Raw genomic sequence first — 14,736 nt, forward strand, 5'->3', positions numbered from 1 at the left:
CTTCATATCTCTGGGCCATTTAGAATACAATTTTAAACCCATTTGTTTGTAATATCTTTAATTAATATAAATCTAAGTCCCTACTAGCAACCACCCAAAGACCAGCAATGTGTTTAAACAGTACTCAGTAAAACAGGATCTCAGTTTATGAGTAAATCTTCAGACCTTACCGAGATTGCAAATCCTGATACTTCCAGATGTTTTCCTACATATCTAATATATCAGTCTAGCATCTGTCTTTTCATTAGGAGTTTGTATCTTCAGAAAGCTCTATCAAAAACTTTAAAAAATACAGTCACAAAGCAGTTTAAACATGGACAAAGCAGTTTAAACATGGGAAACAGCTAAAATTAATGCTATTTTTCAGAATTTATTTAGTTTAAAAGAAAACCTTTTAGATGGCCCTTGGAAAGTGTAATGAATTCCCTCTAAGCAACTTTTTTTGTAGGGTTTCCTTTTTCCAGTATGAGGTGCAACCAGAGGCCCATAAATCAGTTCTCAGAATTTCTTTAATGAAAACATTCACTTCTCATTGAATGCTTCCAGTGCAGGATCATATTCTCTTCTGTGTAGTAAGAATGTCTGATTGTTGAATTCAAACACACAGACTCCTAAAATACTATAATCACAACCTACCTGCTCCCTAAATTTTTTTCAGCAGTTTATTACCAATTCAAACACGTTAAAATGTAGCCTCATTGTGCAATGACTGTTCAGCTTTAAAGGAAATAATATTTTCAACATCTCAGTACACTTTTATGACAAACTTTATATATGAATGACAGTGAGAAAAGATTTCCCTTATCTTTTTTATTAAATTTTCAGATTTCTTATTGAAAAAAAAAGAATTTCTTCATTATGCAGCAACAGAACTGCAAAGCTTGTAGGTGTGCTGGTTTGCAGCATTTTGATAGTCTTCATTTTCAGAGTGTGCGCATGAGTCCTATTTCTTTGAGCAGGTGGTAGAAGAGAGGCAATGAAAAGGGATCCAGTTGCATATAGAAAACAACTTTCATCAAAAGGCCTTTGTTAAGCAGTTAGACTTTGCTGGATGTAGTTCAGACTCAGTGACCCTTTTCCTACTACAATATTGAGCCTTTCAGCTGAGAAATCTCGTGTTCAAGGTTGTTATTAGAGACAGTATGGTGTATAGAGGAAAGGCTCAGTGGGACAGGAGTGATGTAAAGGATTCTTTACATCACTACTGTTCTGGGCACTGCTATCATATAGCAATTTTTCCTCCTTTCATGGGAAATTTCACTCTGGATGTTTACATCACAATACCCACTAATAGGCAAGCCATTAGCACCTTCGCCCACTGACCTGCAGTTGTGGATGAGCCAGCAGTTATACAACCACAGCTACTTCCTTCTTATAAATTCTCCATTGAAGAGCCAAATCCAAATAACAGTTTCCTACCAGTCTACCCTCAAACCAAAAGCTCCAAAGTACCACATACTCGGACACATTTCCTGGCAGCACATTTCAGCCCTCTGTTTGCACGTATCTTAAACACACCTCCAAAGAAAACCCCAGAAGAACTACCCGACTCTGATATTTATGGTCATTTAATTTTTTTTCTCCTTTAGTGAAAAAGTAGTGAAAGAATTATATTTTTCCCTTATAATGCAATTATCTTAAATTGCTGATAAGAAATAGGTATTTAAAAAAACCTAATATTTTTCTCTCCCAGAAATGAAACTAGAGAATAAGTATCTATTTAAACTAAAAATACACGTAAAATTGAGTTGAAGAGAGCCAGAGTTTAGTGCTTGTTCCAGAGGAATGGCTATAGCTCAGCTGTGTATTTAAAGAGGTCATAGCTGTTCTAACAGCTTAGCATGAATTCCCATCCAGAGCAGTGCCCCTCCCTGCTCCCTCCCATCCAGTCAGGTAGACGTGCAGGCAATTGGACACAAAGGGAGTTTGAGGTAAATATAGGCTTAAGGGTGGCAACTGAAGTTATGATGGAGTGGTCATGGAAGTTGAAACCAGACTCAAATTCACTGAACACCACGCTTCATTCATTTTTTTCACCAGCATACTGTCGTGGGTTGAGATTGGCCCCCCTGAGAGTTCGGGGGTTCAGAGGTGATTGAGTGCTAGGGCAGTGTTCCCTGGAGGGCCAATCACCACTCGCCTTGTTCGCTTCTGCTCAAAATCATATATACACAGCACCGGAAGATGTTGGCAATTTCTGTCTGTGTCTGCTGCTGTGTGGGGGTGTAGAAGGCCAGGGGGTGGCTGGGCCCCCTTCTTTCCCCCCTCCAGGGGGGGAAGGAGAGCCCTGTGGCCCCCCAACTCTGCCTAGGCCAGAGTTGGAGGCAGCATTGGAGTGAGTGTGTTTGTTGTAAGGAGAGAGGCTCACAACCGTTGAGGTAAGAGGGAAAGAGAGAAGGCAGGCCTTGCAGCCAAGCCCTCTTCTTCCTCCTCCCACTTTTTGCAGTTAGGCTGTAGAGGGGAGCTTTTTCTTTCCCTCCTTTTGGGAGAACAGAGATTGTGTGTGAACAATTTCTATTGTTTTTCTGTGAGCCTTGCCTTGGCATAGCTGAGTGCAGGCAGTAAAAGAACTGAGTAGCCAAATATGGCTACAGGCATTGAAGTTAGAACAAAGGAGGCTCCCTGACAAAGTTAAGGTGGAGTTTCAGGAGAGTGAGCATATGCCCTCAGCTCATATGGACACCTCTTGTGGTCCAATTAGCAGTGGACAACAAAGTATGTTTTCCTTATGTATCCAATGCTGTGTGAAGAAGAATCACACATCTGAGTGTAATAGGCAGTATATAAAGTGTCTTTCATCTAATAAAGCTAACATTTTGCCAATTAAATTGGTCTGTGAGTAATCTGCCCGTGCCTCTCCACTGATACCCTCCCACCGTGAGGGGAGGAGAGGCTCAGCATTGAAGCAGAGCCAAGTGGACGGGCTGATAACGAAAGCAGCTCGGTGCCAGGGAGAAGAATCCCAGGTGAAATTGGAGACGGACCAGAGAAAGGCCCTGAAGATGTCTTTGCTGTGATCTAAACGGAGGACAGCTGAAAACTCAGTGGAGGAATCAACATTCCAGGACATGTACGTTGATAAGCTGACTTAACTACAGCAGCCTACAGAACCGAGGTATGAGACTGAGAGAGAGACATAACACAGCAGAAATAACACAGAACCAAGGAGTAAGGACTCAAAGCTATCTTCTTGGACTTTGTGAGGAGAAAGGACTTCAGCAACCAGCTGGAGGTTTCGTGAGGGAGTGTTTCAGGTTCCCTAAACACTCCCACGAGAAAGAGACTGCGTTACCTATCAGCCTTGAAAGGCTTTTCCTGGACTAAAGTTAAAAGGAGAAGCTTTGAAGTGACTGATAGAAGTGTAATATATATATATATATAGTTGTTTTTAGCTTGTATAGTATTTATTTGTGTAAATAAAATGTATATATGCTTTCCCCTTCCCCTATAGAAGCCTCTGGCCTGAAAGTTTTCTCTTTGGTGTCAGGATAAATTGTGGGAAGGGGTGGGGGAAGCCTGGAAATTGGATTTTGGATTTCTAATGTGGCTCAAACTGCCACACATACCCTGATTGTTGTTCTTTATAATTCACACTCTATCCTTGCCAGCATTCTTTAATGATCCTAAATTAATCATGATTGACCTTCTCCCAAATTGTCTAAAAATGCCATAACATTGCAGTTTACAGTCAACTTGGAGAAGAAAACATTTAAGTGATACTAGAGCAGTTCATTTTAGTTACAGTACAATAAATATGGTTTCTGAGTGAATTCATTTTTGTGTGTATTTATATATGCATATTTTATGTCAGAGCAAATTAATTAAAATGGAAAAAAATGGTAAAAATAGGCCAGTAGTAAAGTAGTAAAAAAACTTCAGGGATATTTTTTAGGAGAAAGAAAAAAATAACAATATTTTTGTCTGAACAAATTCTGAACACTGAATACACTTTTATGGAACATTTTCAAATAATAAAATTACCATTCTTTATAAAATAAGTGTGAAGCTGTTGAAGGCTTTATTGATATACATACTGTGGAAGCGAATGCATTACTTACACAGATCTTAAAATGTTCTGTCTGAAAAGGTATTCTAAAACAGAGTGCCTTGTGACCCATTCTGAACACTAATTGGTCAAATAATACATTACTGCAGGGAACAGGCACTCATGAACTTATAATACAGTTCTGTTCCCCAGGATCTGCCCTTAAAACAACTAGAGCTGTTTACCAGTCTGGGGTAGTGCTATCATTTAGTTCTACACAGCAGCATATCATTCTGTTCCCATTTATTGGGAAATTACACCAGTTCACTCTTAATTAAAGATTCTAGCTTGTCTTTCCTAAGACAGCTATTGGTTTAAAAGCTCATAATAGCTTTAGAGAACACTTGAAGTGTTCTCAGTCCTTTTAACCTGCTTTCATATGTCTGCTTTCATAGCAAGAAACAGAAATTTAATCATCTTCATTTGGTTTCTATTTGCTGTTAATTGAGCAGCATCATTCCTCAGGATTTTATTTGAATGCATCATATAGGTATAGTTATTCTCATTATACATACTTTTTACATATATCTCAGCAACTGCAACAATCCACTTATGATGATATGGGGAATTCACTTGCTCCAAAACAGGCATGGGAAAGAATTGGAATGCTTGTCAAAGATCCTGCTAACCAATGTCAAAAAAAAGACAGGCAGCATGCACATTTCTCCCCAGCTAGGAACTTTATCCACTTTTTCTCTTGTTTTCTCCATACAGGGGTAACTCATCTTTGTCATCACTAAGACATAGAATGAGACCTGGGACAATAAAACCCTAGTGCCCTTTAAACCATCAAAAATATCAAGTAGAAAATTGTGATGCTGCTGTCATCATAGCACGCCTTCTTCAAGTCACAGGATTTTTATGCAGAAGATAGAAGGGACCATGTTTCCCTTCAAAGAGGATATCTGTTTCCAGTGGTCCCTGTCACATTAAGGCAGACTTGGATGACAGTAAAAAAATCGAACTTGATTTTGTTTTGATTGAATTATAATGTCATAACAATTCCTACTGAAATGAAAGTAATTACACAGAAGACTTCAAGCTGTTAATTAGATCTTGTTCTTATGCGGACACATGAAGAGCATATACATATATGATCTTATTTTGTATGCAGTTATAGTTACAATTTTTTTTAAAATCTCACCATACGCAAAAAGACAAAATGCACAAATGTGGCGCTCTGAAGTTTATGATACCATTCCTTTGTAAAAAAAGGAAGGGAAGGCAGCATCCACCTCCTGTATCTTACACTTCCTGACACTTTCACTTCACTCCTCTATGTTTCCATTAATAGCTTAATAACTAGTATTGCAATTAGCTGAGCTTGAGCTGATGTTTTGGCAAGTTGTTTTCATACTCCAGCTGAGTCAGGAAAATTTTCCAGGTGGCTTTCACTCGAAGAAAGCTATCCAGAGATACTCGGCAGGGCAGTCTCCAAACAGTTACAGTATTTTTCTCTAGCAGTAATAGAGTTTACATCAGGATTTATCTCCTGTCTCCTCCACCATACCCCATGTGTTGCCAGTTCAAAATGCTCATAATCTTAACAAGTTTCCCTCCAACTAGCAAACTCAGGATGGAAATCTCTCTAGGATTAGTCTGACACAGGCGTCCTGCTTTTGCATAGCTTCTGGCTTGCTTTGTGGTGCTTGAAGCAAGGAAGCAGGATCTGCAGACTAGCCTCAATAAGATATATTTAGCCACCATCTACAGACTTCACGTGTTGCCATTTGGCATTGTTTCTTGACACAAGCAAAGTGTGAAGTATAAGAAAAACCCCATGCCAAATTGTTTTGCACCTCAAGCAACACAATAGTTTAATTGCACTGTGGTCTGTCTTAAAGACTTTAATGCTAAATGCTAGAATGCCTTTCTTTAGTATGTGGCTAATTTATATTTAGGTTTGGAGAAGGCAGAGGATAGAGTGGAAAACTATATAGAGTGAAAGATAAGTAAAGAACAAGATATGATAAAATATGTGTTATTATAGTATTTACTATACCCTATGGGTTATAGCCTATCAGCCTAAAATACAACACTCTCTTGAAGAGAAGCATCCTGGTTATGTTTGTTTCTTTGATTTGATTTGGGACAAGTAGCATAAAACTTGCCATGTCTTCACTTTGAATATTTCTCAAAGTATTAATCTCTCCCTGCAGAAGTGAGGTGTGTTAAATATTTACAAACTCTTTCCTCTCACAGACACCTTGCTACTTGAGCTGGAAGACTTTTGTTCCTCTCCACTCCTCTTCGCTTACAGCATCCTGAGCTCAGAGATGCTCTGTTTTATTCACTGTCTTTGAGTGGTGACTTTCACTTTTCTAGCAGATCAAAACCACAGGTGATCTGCCTTTGGCCCACCAGGTAAATTGGCTTATGTTTCCTTTTTCTGCCTCAGCTTTCCTAAGTGTAAGATGGCAAGGATGTTACTTCAAGGTCTGCATGTCTATGTTCTAATAGTGTAAGATTTTGCTGGTATGTACTGAGAGCTGCTGATTCTAGAAGGCTAACAGTGGTGAGGAAGTCCCTTGTCCGCAGGGCAAGTGAGTAGGAAGGCTCACATTTAGACATAGCACAATACATGTATACAAGAACACATGGCCAGCCTCACTGACAGAAGAAAAGGCATTTACGAAAACATAGACAACATTAATATTCTCATCCTGTTCCCTCTGTTTCTGATCAGTGTGAAAGTCTGTTAGTGGAAAATATATAAATATATAGGCATATATATATTCAATATGCATATATATGTATATATTCAATATGGATCCCTACAGTAACTGGCCTTAGATATACATCTGCAGTAGCTTTGAACCCGATTGTCTCCCAGTTCCTTCATGCACACTCATACACACACAAACATCTATTGCTGGTAGCTGGTTCAGAGTGGTGGAACTTACCTTTACTCATCTCAGACCTCTGGTCCTGAAGTAGCTGGCTTGGATCTATGACCAGTCCAGTAAACAACTCTCAGACCTTCTGGTCTCAATGATACCCAGCCCACAATTAGGCCCACCCCAATACACAGCTCCCAAACCTCTCACCCTATTTACCACTAGTCCAGCTTGATGTTTGCTAGCAATTGAATACACTGACACACGCACCCAGACAACATGCAGACACCCCAGTCTCTCCAATTGCTGGCACTCTGGTGCATGCCCCTATGACACCCCCACAGTCAAGACTGTCACTAAGCCTCCACACAAGAATACTCACAGACAGACAGACCCCCTTCAACCAGGAAACAGAAATGGAGATCAGTGAGAAGACAGAATAGAAAGTGCTGAACAACACTTGCTGATATACTTCCAGACCCTTGCAGTAACATGAATACTGGACAACCTATAGGAAAAACATCTGAGACAGGTCCTCATTATCTGGAGCAAGGTTCCTGCTCCTCCTAGGACTATCCACCAAGATGTATTGGTCTTCTGCAACAATAAGGGCTTCTAATGACCTTTTACATCAGGAACTGAGGTTTTACAGCAAGGTTGAAGGGTTCAAATTCACTGCTAGATAGAGGAGAATTGAAAAATGCATCATGAGTTTATCTAGCCACCAACCCAAAGCATGGATATGGGAGCTTTCGTTTTGTTTTGTCCCTCTATTTACATTTATATCTATTGGATGAACTGATAGTAGTAGGCAATTTTCATTTAGTGACAAAGGCGTAATGTCCTAAACAAGAACCAGTTGAATGAAGCCACAGGCAAGTTATGCCATGCTGTTCCTAACACATGAAAATAAAAGCATTGTTCACCAGTGTTTGTGAGACTGAGGTTTTTTGGATGAAAGAGAGTATATTAATATTCATAGGTACAGCATGGGATTAGGTAGGGACTTTTGTTAGCTGTCTTCGGTGTACGGGGTTATATTTGTTTTGCTGTTCTGATTATAAAATAGTTGCAAGTGGGAAACACATTTCAGAGTTGTAATTCTGCGTTCTTTCACCAGTGCCTGTCTGTAGTTGCTAGCATAGACAAAAGCACGAATCCTATTATCTCCCCAGCACATTATCACCTTACTATGCACGTAGGTCCACTAATTTTAAACTACTCATAGACTAAAACACTGATGAAAAGGAAGTGTCAGAAAAAGCAGAGTAGAATGAAGTAGCCAGATTTATGACTTTTTACTGACCAAGTTGATTGAGAAGTAGACCAATCAAAAGCTGAAAGTTGATGCAAAAAAAATTGATGTTCCTCTACACAATGATGTTTTTACACAGGTTAGTAGTTAGACATTTTGTAAGATTTTTTTTTTTTTTAAACGAAAAGCCAAGCACAAATGAATAGCCGCTTTGTAGAAAAACACCTATTGTTTTTTCATTTAATTTGTTTATATTTTAAACACCACTGGTTCAGGAAGTCTGACGAATCCTGATTCTCAGGAGAAGAGAGAAAAACATTGTCGACTGACAGTTTTTTGGGAGGATAAATGTTGGTGCAAACCATCCCACCCTTCTCATTAACTTTTTTTCCAGGGGCAGCTGGGCAACTTATTCAATTAAATAATCTAGTAATTTTGACACAATTATAAGTAAAGTTCCCATTGTGAAAACATTTTGCAATTCCTCTCGTTCATATCTAGGCTTTTGTCTGTTGTAGGCCAGGATGGAGAGAGGCTGGTCCTACCACAGTTGTCTCAATAGCCATGAAGCCCTCATTTTCTCTATAAGGTTAAAAAAAGTAGAAGACAAAGTTGCAAGAGCAATAACTTTTCCCCACAATTACTTCTTACACACTTTCAAAACTGCTTTACAAAATTGCTCAAAATGATGGTTTGCTTCCCGTCAAAGTGCTGTAAGTGAACGATACGCTGACTGTTCTGGAAGTAAATCTAGCAATCTAGCAAGACCTAACACTGGAAAGGGGGACTGAGAGAATCTTAGTATGCACTAAAAAAAAAGCCTGCTATGGAAAAGAAAACATGCACACCGGCTAATGGAAAGCATGAGTAATCCAATAGGGCTGCTGTTCAACAACAATTTGTTCAGCTGAAAATATTACTTCTGTAATGCAGCCAAGGTGAATGTCAGCTTAGGTTATCTGCTATGGAAGTGCCAGAGATGTGGGTGAGATCTTCCCAGGAAGATTTAGCAGACTTGCACTTAGCTGTGAGGTCCAACTTCAAGTTTTCTTTAGTCATTTATACTAGCACCTTTTTTTGCATCTTACTCTGCTTCCTGGGCAGCTTGCACACTCTCTGTTGCTCATCTTGCCTTCTCATTCACTCCTATTGAAGCAGTATTCCTGGGAGAACATTCTGGCTAATATCTGGGATATTTAGGTACACAGGTTTTTTTCTCTACAATCCATGGTACAAAACATAAGACAAACTGGAATAACTCTTCCATAAGCTTCATTGTTTTTCCAGGAACGAATCAGCTCTTTCCTCACCCCTCCACAGAATTCATCTCCTCTCCTTGAACTTACTGGCCATAAAAAGCCGTGAAGTTATTTTGCTTGGAAGAGAAGGAAGACAAAGTTTTTGTCTCACTAGAAACCTAGGTTCAGTCATGATCCTGCTTCTGATAGCCTCAATCTGGAGTAGCTTTCAGCAGTACTAATGCAGGAGATTAATAATGGCATAAGATCTCACCAAGCCATTAGTCTCATAGCATTTTCAGAAAGATGCTGTTAACAAACGCCAAAAGTGTTACTGCACCTCTAACCGTGGACTGTAATCCCACAGCAATGGCCCAGCTTCTTCCTAATCTTAAATAGACACTTAAATTTTAACTGATGTGAACCCAGATTTCATAATGTTCCCAGACGTTTGGAAATAGTATGTGCAAAGGATGTATTTCCAGACAATGTTGCTAAGCTTCAGGGAAAGCATTTTCTTATTTCCACATTTATTAGCTGTGCAAAAATGACTCTTTGCTGCATGGTCATCCACCTGGGATTGCTGCCAAATGAAGGGAGGGGATCTTACTAGGAAAAGAATGGGAGAACTAATAGAAAAGTTAATAAAATCTCATTATAGCTGCAACCTGGTCAGCAGTCTTGGCATTCAATTATTCCCTAAGAGAGACTGATGTGTAAAGATCATTTCCTGCTTTCTTTTGCACTCTCTCCCTCTCCTAGTAAAGAAACTGAGTATTTTTTAAATTAATTTAGTGCAGGCCAAATTGTGTTCAACATCAGAAATAGTGTATTGCCTACATTTTGATAAAGAATTTAAAGTTCTGTTCAAAAATATCTTTCAAAGGAAACTGTTAGAAGCTGATCTGACTCAAAAAGTCTTTCAAAGGAGTGAGGGAGTGTGACAAAGAAGAAATGTATTTCAGAACCAACAGAATACTCAGTCACTGTGATTGTTTACCCTTTATTACTGGAAGGGATTTTGCAACATCTTTAACAGTATTCATACCAAAAAGGTATAAGGAGAGCCCATTAACTCTGAAATTTCATAATCATCACTTGCCATATCATGCTAATAGTTCACGGTATTACCATTTAGTTACAGTTTCTGTTCTGTAAGATTAAAAAAAATATTCATGGCATTTTTGGTCCAGAGGTACCCTCTGAGATGATTTGTTTCCGTATTCAACACCCAGTGTCTAGGAGGACTTCTTTCTCCTGTAACTGTTGCCCAGTTCCTTTTTCCTATTATATCCAAAAAAATTATTGTTAGTGATATTTTTCCTTGAACCATGAAATTTCATACAATTGTTAATGATCTACAACCACAGTCCCAACAGGGAGATAGAGGAAGGAAGTGTTTAGAGTGACAGAAGAAGTCAGTGACATACCTTGTATTAGAAGATATGTTCACCTGCCTGTCAGACTGACCATTGCATAAACCCACATTTTTTCTTCACCATTTATTCTTGACAATTGAGTCTCAGGCATGTATACATGAAAAAAAGGTAAGATTGCACAGACCACTTCTCTAGCTTTACTCCTATTAACGTGGTACTGATCATTTTGAGAATTGTAATGAAGGTAAGATTTAAAGTAAAACTCAAGCTGCACACAGACTGTTGAAGCCATGTTACCCCTCAGACAATCTCAGTAACATAATTTTATTAATCCTAGTTTTCTTTTTACGCGATATACTTCCTATTTTTCTTTTCTTGTTTCCCAACTATTTCCAAAAACGACCCTGAACTGTTTTGTGGAAATGCTTATGAATTCCTAGAAGTTTAATTTTTGCTGGGTTTTTGTGAGAAATGGAATGGAAGAAGAGAATGGAAACATCAAAACAAGTACTCTTCAGATAGCCCAATCAAATAACAAGGTCCATTCATAACCAGTAATTAATCTAGGACCTAGAGAGAGGTCTTTTCATGTTGTAAAACTGCATTGGGTCAAACATAGTACAGTATCTGTCACACTAGTGTACCCATATCCATCAGATAAAATGTTTAAATCTGCAATGCACTAGTCATTATATATAATAGAACACGATCAGAGGATCAGCACCTGCTGCTTGGAAAACAAACATTTCTGCATTCATGAACCAGCAGGAGGCAATTAACCGATGATAACATTTTATTCCATGGGCATTGGCTCTTAATTACAGATTGTTTTAAAATGTCTTGAGAAATTATTGTTTATAAAAAAAAAATTTTACTAGAAATAAAGGATTTATTGAGGAATTTTATGATCAACACAACCCTACCAGATGTCTAACATTCTTTTTTCATAGAATAAGGTTACAGAGGCAAAAAACATGAGCTGGAGATACCAGGACATAGGAGAAATCACTCCTTGTCTCTCCAACAGCTGCTTTTTGTGACTTCTCACCACTCATTACTATACTAAGTCTTATTAACTTGCAAAATATTATACGTGTAAATATATTTACTAGCTCTATTTGTAAAAAGAGACTGTTTTTGAGGATAGTGTGCCATTCTTAACTGAGTTGGGCTCAAGCCTGCTTTTTAAGTTTGTAGTGATAACTGTTTCCTGCTTCTATTTTACTCCCTCAGCAACAGAACACAACAAATACTGCTACATACATTCCATTAATAATAACCTCAGTTTTACAGTAATAGCTTAGAAAAGAGGAATAGTAACTTAAAACCAGTAAATGAAATATTAACATATTATTGGTCAAGATTCTTTCTGGGCTTAGAAAATAAAAGCAGAATATTAATACAAGTTACACATTTAAACATGATCCAATGCTCACAATCTTTTTCTGTGTGATCTCTCAGTTAAAAAAAAGCAAGACTTAAAGATCACAGCCTCTGGATACCTGTCAACGAGACCATACACTAAGATAGTTTACAGTTACAACTGAGCATCTATAAAAAGGAACATTGAACAAGAACCAATTTTAGTGGAAACTCCCTTGAATCATCAAGACATGCATTAACAAGCCAAAAAAAATTCAACATATGCAAAATAATCATGTTAGAATAGAAAATAATCTGACTCAATGCTCCAAAGCTAGAAATTTGCCACATCTCCTTACTAGAGTCCACTATGAGAAAGATGTATATGTGTTCTTCTGCCAGGAGGCCCTGCAACAGTAGGCCAGCTTACACATTCTTGATGCATACCTGGGCACTTAAGTGCTTGACTAACTAGAGACTGTTCAGAAAACATGTATTTTTAAAGAGAAATAGGTGACTGAAACATCATCAGCCAACTTTCAGTTCTGTTTATGTGGAGTGTCCGTTGTCCTCCCATGGACATAAACTGACTATCTCACATAAACTCTGAGATTAAAGCTTTAATGTATTGTTTTGGAATTATTCTGAGCAGAGGAAGGTCACCAACCTGCTGGATCAAGTTCAGAGGCAGGACACCAAGTTGATTAGAAGGATGGAACACATCTCCTAGAAGGAAAGGCTGGGAGAACTGGGATTGTTCAACCTAGAAAAGAGAAGGCTCTAGAGTGACTTAGTTGTGGTCTTGCAGCACCAGAAGGGAGCCCACAAGAAAGATGGAAAGGAACTCTTTACAAGGGCATGTAGCTTTAAGCAGAAAGAGAGCAGGTTTAGATTAGATATAATATAAAAAAAAATATTTACTGTGAGGGTTGTGAGGCACCAGAACCAGTTGCCCACAGAAGTTGCTCCATCTCTTGAAGTGTTCAAGCCCAGATTGGATGGGGCTCTAAGCAACCTGGTCTAGTGGAAGGTGTCCCTGCCCATGGCAATAGGGTTGGCTCTAGACAATCTTTAAAGTTCCTTCCAACACAAACCATTCTAAAGCTAAAATCTCAACTAAAAACTGCATTGTAATTGATATGAATCAACTGTAATGTAACCTCTGATTAAACAGCACCATTACATATTTTCTTTAATTAAAAGTTTTTAAGAAAAGACAGCAATGATTTTCCCTCAGATAGTTTAAAAAACAGTCTAAAGCTCTGAATTTGGAGGGCAGCAAGAAAGTTTTATAAACAGACACCAGCAGCAAAAGAAGACTGAGGAAAATATGGACCAGATGGTGTGTGGAGTAGGGTAGCTGATGACAAAGGATAGAGAAAAGACAGGGGTACTAATCACTTCCTCCACCTCAGCGTTTACTGGTGAGACTTGTCTTCAGGAACGCCAGGCACCTAAGATTACAGTCCTACAACCCCAAGAGGAGATTGTTGCTCCCTTGGTGAAGGAGGATCAGTTATGGAGCACTAGAACAAGCTGGACCTATACTTGTCCACAAATCCAGGTAAGATGTAGCCACATGTTCTGAAGAAGCTGGCCTATGTCACCACAAGACTGCTCTCAGTTGTCTTGTGAAAGATTGTGAAGACCAGAGAAAGCTATGGAGGAGACAGCAAATCACTTTTCTTCATGAATGGTCACTTTTCTTCATGAAAAGTGACCAGCAGGATCTAGAGAAGAATATACTGGTAAAGTCTCACATCACTCCCTAGGGAGGAGATGGAGTGAATAATCCTGGAAACCAGTTTCAAACTTTTACATGTGTATAAATACCTGATGGGATCCCTGATGGGAAGAAATGAAGAAGAGGCAAGTAGAATGAGTAGCTGGGGAGAGGTGGGCAAGAAGTTGGGTGGGGTTACAGCTGGGACAACTGACCAGAGTTGGACAAGGGAATATTCTATATTTTAAATATCAAGATTCCCATGTGATGGGATTTCTCCCCTTCTCACTTGAAAAGCCTTGGTCTTTTTTAAAGAATTCCCATTTAATATTCTCCAACAACCTACCAAACAATCACAATCAGCACAATCATTAGCTTTTGATTGAAAGATTTCATTAGAAAAAGCTCAGAAAAGTCTAGGACAAGCAGATCATTTGAAGAAAGTGATGCCATGGCTTGTGCTGTCCGGTACTTAACTTCACTTACCTTCACCAGTTTTGTCTTTTCAGAAGGCTGATGTTACACAGCTAATACACTGTGTAACTAAGCATATACCCAGTGGTTACATCATTATTGGTAGTTTGAGTTACATCAATATGAAGAAGCCACATTGAGAATTTGATTGGCCAGATCAGCCCATTCCTTATTTTTCACTTAAGAAAGATCAGGCCCTGCATGGAGCAAAAGTCACAAGTAATACAGTCTCCCACCTTTTTACTTGCACAACCCTGGTAATTGCTACGGGTTGAAAGGACTCGTAGATTCGTCTTTTGTGCTTCGTTTTCCACTCTAATGTCATTCTCTCATCTAATTGAAATAAAAAGTGTACAATTTGCTGTGACTTTAGTAAAGCTTTTTTACTATTTCACAAAGCATTCTCGTGGAGAAGCTGTCTTC

General features: G+C 38.7%; 1 long non-coding RNA gene across 1 annotated transcript; it reads right to left on the bottom strand.

The window, feature by feature from the left end:
• Positions 1-11,529: 11,529 nt before the first annotated feature.
• On the bottom strand, positions 11,530-13,935 carry LOC135407041 (uncharacterized). The gene is made up of 2 exons (XR_010426657.1): positions 13,038-13,935; positions 11,530-12,879 (listed from the first exon to the last, which is right to left on the bottom strand). It is a non-coding gene; the product is annotated as an uncharacterized LOC135407041 (long non-coding RNA).
• Between the last annotated feature and the right edge of the window lie 801 nt (positions 13,936-14,736).

This window comes from Pseudopipra pipra, chromosome Z, assembly GCF_036250125.1.
Source record: "Pseudopipra pipra isolate bDixPip1 chromosome Z, bDixPip1.hap1, whole genome shotgun sequence".
Taxonomy (NCBI): Eukaryota; Metazoa; Chordata; class Aves; order Passeriformes; family Pipridae; genus Pseudopipra; species Pseudopipra pipra.